General features: G+C 35.5%; 1 pseudogene; it reads left to right on the top strand.

Annotated features, from left to right (window-relative positions):
- Positions 1–4,007: 4,007 nt before the first annotated feature.
- Positions 4,008–4,826, top strand: LOC125922456 (60S acidic ribosomal protein P0-like; annotated as a pseudogene).
- Positions 4,827–6,952: the final 2,126 nt, after the last annotated feature.

Genomic DNA, 6,952 nt, shown 5'->3' with positions numbered 1-6,952 from the left:
TACCATTGTTTCTACCCCCTGCGTGCTTCCCCATCTCTTGTAGATTTTCCACTTCTTTGAATGGTCCCTTCAGTAAATGATCTTTAATTAAACTGTGAATATACCGTTTTTTTCCCCTGCTGATACTCTAAACTGCTGCTCCACACTTTTCCTAGTTAGGTATGGCCCTGCCAGTCCCAGCTTGGTGAAAAAAGGTGCCCTTTGTACTAATAAAAGGATATCTATTTCCTTTGTCTGGCCCCACACCTGGCTGCGGGGTTTTATCAATAAAGACAGACTACATGTTAGCTCCCACTAACCTCCCTGCTTTGTTCTTCTCAAACTAGACAAGAGAATGGAAAACCTATGCTGCACTTACTATGGAAGAATAGCAAATAGAAGAGAGAGAAATGGAAAAGTCCCTGCCTGTCACACAAAATGTTTGCATATATGCTTCTTTTTCTTTTTCTTTTCTTATTTTTTTATTAAATATAATGTATTGTCAAATTGGTTTCCATACAACACCCAGTGCTCATCCCAACAGGTGCCCTCCTCAATGCCCATCACCCACTTTCCCCTCCCTCCCACCCCCTATCAACCCTCAGTTTGTTCTCAGTATTTAAGAGTCTCTTATGGTTTGCCTTCCTCCTTCTCTATAACTTTTTTTTTTCCCCTTCGCCTCCCCCTTTGTCTTCTGTTAAGTTTCTCAGGATCCACATAAACGTATGATATCTGTCTTTCTCTGCTTGACTTATTTCACTTAGCATAATACCCTCCAGTTCCATCTATGTTGCTGCAAATGGCCAGATTTCATTCTTTCTCGTTTATATGCTTCTTTTTCTAATATATTTATACATTAAGAATGTGGCTCTACTTATAATTTTAGGTGACTATATTCATTTAGATACATAATACTGTGGTTCTTAAGCATTAAAATATGAAAGCTATAGATCTTATGTTTATGGTCTTCTGTAACAAAATATCAATGTGCATTTTATATTAGTTCATTTAATTTCTTTTTTAAAAAATTTTTTAACATATTTATTTATTTTTGAGAGACAGAAATAGAGCACAAGCAGGGGAGGGGCAGAGAGAGAGGGAGACACAGAATCTGAAGCAGGCTGCAGACTCTGAGCTGTCAGCACAGAGCCTGACGCAGGGCTCAAACTCACAAACTGTGAGATCATGACCTGAGCCGAAGTCTGATGCTTAACTGACTGAGCCACCCAGGCGCCCCTAACTTCTTTTATATGTATATATGTATATATATGTGTATGTATATATACATATATATATAAATACATACACACACACACACACACACACACACACATATATATATATATATATATATATATATGTATACACACACACACACATACATATCATGGACTTATGTATGAAGTTTATTTCTATATGGAAATACACAAGTTACGTTGAACTTGTTTTTAATGGAAATTCACAGATACATGGATGAGTCTCAACTTTAGTGCCCTGAACTAATATGTTACAAATTAGAGCTTTCGTGAGGTTTTGAGAGTAATTTCTACAGAAAAATTAGAGCGTTTCTGGTAAGGTGGGCATGAAGGAAGAGTGAGGAGTGAAGATAAGGGATAGAGGATCTTAGATAGCATAAGACCATTATGGTGGTACCCAGGAAATAGAAGACTGGAGAAACAGACCTACTGGGGCTGGAAAAGCTTTCCAGCACAGTAGTTGATAGGTGACTGAGATTTATTGCTTGTCAGTGTACATTTTCATTTCTGTAGTATATTCCTACTCCTGACATTAACTGGAGTTGTAACCAAGCTGTGCATTTCATCAGTCCTCATCTCTAATTACATTTTCTATATTGATGACCTTAGCAGTAACATGGTTTTAAATATCATCTATATTCCAACAACTCCAAAATTTCTACTTCTAGTCCAGTCCTCTCTCTTGAGTTTCAGACTTGCGTATCCAACTGCCTACTGTACGTGTTTGCTTGACTGTCTAACAGACATCTGAAATTCATCATGTCTTTCCCACTCTCAGACCTGCTCAGCCCATAGCCTTCACTATCTCAGCTAGATACATCACCATTCATCCAGTTGCTCAAGGCCAAAACCTTAGGGTTGCATTTTGTGCTTCTATCTTTTACCATATCAAATTGATCATGAAAACCTTGATGCTTCTACCTTTAAAAAATATACATAGTCTAGTCACTCATCACTAACTCTATTGATACCACTCTGATATATCACCATTTAACAAGAGATGAAATTAGTGAGTCATTAGGTATGCATGTATTCACCATTATATGACATCAAACTGTTTTCTGATTTTACATTTCTCCCCTCCTCCAGCAATGTAATGTTCCCGTTGTTCCATATTTTCACCAACGGCCTTTTACATTTTAGCCTGGTGAGTGTGTAATGGTGTCTCACTGTGGTTTTATTTTTTTTAATTTTTTTTTACATTTATTTAGTTTTGAGAGACAGAGAGACAGAGCACAAGTGAGGAGGGGCAGAGAGAGAAGGAGAAAGAGTCCGAAGCATGCTCCAGGCTCTGAGCTGTCAGCACAGAACCCGGCGTGGGGCTTGAACTCACAAACCGTGAGATCATGACCTGAGCCAAAGTTGGATGCTTAACCAACTGAGCCACCCAGGCACCCCTTACTGTAGTTTTAATTTGTATTCCGTGATCACTGAGGTCGAGCATTGTTTTCCTCTATTTATTTGCCATTTGTTTTGTCTTTTTGTCAAGTTCCTATAATTGTGTCACTTGTTGAGACTAATGAAATAAAAATGAATATTTTGTGTGTGTGTGTGTGTGTGTGTGTGTGTGTGTGTGTTTACACAAAATTTAAAAATGTAACAAAAATCAGGCTGTGTAGATTTCCATCCTTGCAGACTTTGGATTTATAAGTTAATATTAATTTATATATTCCATGTATACTCCATATGTTTTCAGGCAGCATTTGAAAACTTAGAGAGTAATTTTAATTTTATAGCTTCTCTATTCAATCACAAAGTCACTTTTCTTTACCTTTTTATATCAGAAAACATATCTGCAGAGCAGCTTGCTTCCATCTGTCAATCCCCCATCAAATTGTGGTTTAGAAACAATGACAACAAGCCAGTGGCATGTGTCAAATTACTTAGAAACCATAATTTAAGGGAGGATATCTCTGGGTGAGGTAGATAACTAAGCTCTCAGAACCTCATCACCATTAATTAAAAGTAAAACATACAACATTTCATGGACCCATTTTTAATAACTATTTTTGTTAATAAATCTATTAATTAGATCCAATTTCATTAAGGTTTTAATCAACATAAAGTTTACTTAGAACCAGAGAATCCAGTGTGTTTGATTTCAGTACTCTCATTAAAAATGCTTAACATTTTTTTTGCCAGTGTTAATGTTTCTTTTTTTTTTATATTCTTTTTAATCTCTGCTGACTTATTCACATGGAAATATTGGGTTACATAGATATTTTGCTTCTTTAAGAGGTTCAAGCACAAGTTTCTAATCAATAGGCAAATAAAGAGGGAATTTTATATACTCTACATTGAAAAATAGGTTTTAGTTCTTTTCTTTCTGAGAATTATGAGGTAGTTAATTTCCTAAAATAGTCCAAAGAATTTGCTTTTATATTTCATAGTTAGGGTTTACATAGTGATCATTATTCTTCTAAACCTGTGGAGAACTTCCAAGTCATATTCATGTGAGAGAATGAATATCTGACATAAATCTACAGAGAAGCTGTGGATTTAAGTTATGGTTGTCAGGTTGTTGATGAATCATTTATTTACTGTAAGCACAGGGAAATGCCACTGCTACTCTCTATTTATAACCTGTATATGTTTCTGCACGCATTTAGAAGGTCCTTGGTGAAGCTTTCAAACATCTGGTTTCACTAAGATAGTTAACTCTGATCAGATACAGTAATGTTATATGTTTATGTAATACTTTATGTTAAAAAATTATACAAGTACTCTTCTATTGGTCAAAAAATGTTAACTAAAATACAAACATTTATTCACATGCATAAAATTAATGGGTATCAGTGGCATTTTCTATTTGGTATCTTGTTAATGATATGACATGTCATAATGTATGAGGCAATCCGAGAGCATCTGGAAGACAACCCAGCTCTGGAGAAACTGTTGCTTCATATCCAGAGGAAGGTGGGCTTTGTGTTCACCAAAAAGGACATCACTGAGATCAGGGACATGCTGTTGGCCAATAAGGTTCAAGCTGCCAGTGCCATAGCTCCATGTGAAGTCATTGTGCCAGCCCAGAATACTGGTCCAAGGCCTAAGAAGACCTCCTTCTTTCAGGCTTTAGGTATAACCACTAAAATCTCCAAGGGCACTATTGAAATCCTGAGTGATACACAGCGATGAAGACTAGAGACAAAGTGGGAGCCAGTGAAGCCACACTCTTGAACATAGCCCCCTTCTCGTTTGGGCTGACCACCCAGCAGGTGTTTGACAGTGGCAGCATCTACAACCTTGAAATGCTTGGCAACACAGAGGAAACTGCATTCTTGCTTCCTGGAAGGTGTCCATAATGTTGCCAGCGTCTGTTTGCAGATTGGTTACCCAGCTGTTGCATCAGTACCTCATTCCATCATCATGTATGCAGGCAGGTCCTGGATTTGTCTGTGTAGACTGATTACATCTTCCCACTTGCTGAAAATGTCAAGAGGCCTTCCTGGCAGATCCATCTGCATTCATGGTAGCTGCCTCATAACCACTCCCACCACCCGTACTCCTCCTGCCTGCAGCCCCAGCTAAGGCTGAAGCAAAGAAGAGTCCAAGGAGTCAGAAGAGAATATGGGATTTGGTCTCCTTGATTAATCATGAAAAAGCAACCAACTCAACCAGCCAACTGTATTTGTCAAACAAGGAAATAAAGGTTTACTTCTCTATAATAATAATGATATATATATAACATCTATTTAGAGGTAGATGTGTGGAAGTCGATTCATAACACATATCTGCTAAACTCCCTGGAATTGGGAAATAAGAGACCCAACTCTATTATCTCTTGTCTGAGTGACTTAATATAAGATTTTTTAATTTCTCTGACTTCAATATTGTTTATAAACCTGGGCTTATGATGAGAAACAATCATTTTGAGAACTAAGAAAGTACTACATCTACAAACAAAACAAAAAACAAAAACAAAAAACTTTGTGAACTGAAATATTTCTGTTTGTAAAGTACTGGGCAGTGCCATGTTTATTATTTTTTTTTAATAAAGTTGGTATTTTATATGATTTACTATAGAATCTTTTAAAACATCAAATAAAAAGCTACTAATGACATAATAGTAACATGTAGTTCATCTTTTGAATGAAAACTAGTAACAATCTTGCAGGTCGTATTTTAGATTTTGTTAAATGTACTATTTCTTGACCTCACTCTTTAACATACTGCCATATACCTGCGTCTTGGTTTTATCCAAGTATATACCTCTTTGGTTATTTAAGCTTGTTGCAGTCTTAACTCTGTTAAGTAGATTTATTAATCTGGCCTTACTTGTATAGTAAAGAATACTTTTATTATAAGTTTTACTTAGTAATAGATGAATATAGATGAATTAAACATACATTATGATAAATATTTAAGAAATCCAATACCACAAAAAATATTTTGACATTTTCTCTGTGGTTATAGCCACTAAAGGATTTGTCTTACTTGCTGATGATGACTTATAATATATAAATAATTTAACTTGAATTTTAGAATTGTCCATATAATCAAAGAAATTGCAAACTAAATCAATTTTATTTGTATGCAGCGTCTGGATTAATAGTTCTGATACTTGGTTGAGTTATTGGCCATTTCTGAGAATTGACATAAGATATTTTCTCTACAGAAGAGTATGCAAACTCTCAGACACTGGATATTTTGCATCAGGTTTCAGAAGATTCCCGGATCCCTGTTGATATCCATTGATCCATGCAACCCATATTAGGGTGTTTTGCTTAAGTAATTATTATTTTTCTTTTTTTTTAATTGAGGTATAATCTAACATGAAGTATTAGTTTGAGGTGCACAACATACCAATCTGATATTTATATATATTGCAAAATGACCATCACAATAGGTTTCATCAACATCCTTCAGCATACATAGTTACAATTTTTTAATGATTTTTTAAAAATAAGATTGTAAAAGTTCTCACCACGGGAACAAAAATTTTTAAGGAGTTAATTTTTATTTTAAAAAACAAATACTTAAACATTTAGATACAATTTATAACACACAAAAATGAAAAAGAAACTTTCCTATAGTCCCACCTAGAGGTGTTCACTTTTCTTTTGTCATTAACCATGCCATCAAATATTCTTGCACAGCTTCACCTGTAACTGGTATTACATCATTGAACTGAAACATCATAATTTTTAAACCAGTCTTCTTGCTGTTAAACATTTTGCATGCTTATTTGTTTGATGTTATAACCCAACTACAGTGAACTTAACTCCTAGCTAGTGAAAAAATTTCCAGAAGTATAATTGTAGAATAAAAGAATACAAACTTTTTTTTAAGGTTTTAGATTAAATTTCCCTCTGGAGATGTTTTACCAACTTTATTTTTTTTTTATATGAAATTTATTGTCAAATTGGTTTCCATACAACACCCAGTGCTCATCCCAACAGGTGCCCTCCTCAATGCCCATCACCCACTTTCCCCTCCCTCCCATGCCCCATCAACCCTCAGTTTATTCTCAGTTTTTAAGAGTCTCTTATGGTTTGGCTCTCTCCCTCTCTAACTTTTTTTTTTCCTTCCCCTCCCCCATGGTCTTCTGTTAAGTTTCTCAGGATCCACATAAGAGTGAAAACATATGGTATCTGTCTTTCTCTGTATGACTTATTTCACTTAGCATAACACTCTCCTGTTCCATCCGCATTGCTACAAAAGGCCATATTTCATTCTTTCTCATTGCCACGTAGTACTCCATTGTGTATATAAACCAC

Source organism: Panthera uncia, chromosome B1 (genome assembly GCF_023721935.1).
Source record: "Panthera uncia isolate 11264 chromosome B1, Puncia_PCG_1.0, whole genome shotgun sequence".
Taxonomy (NCBI): domain Eukaryota; kingdom Metazoa; phylum Chordata; class Mammalia; order Carnivora; family Felidae; genus Panthera; species Panthera uncia.
This window is presented reverse-complemented; position numbering and strand designations above follow the sequence as displayed.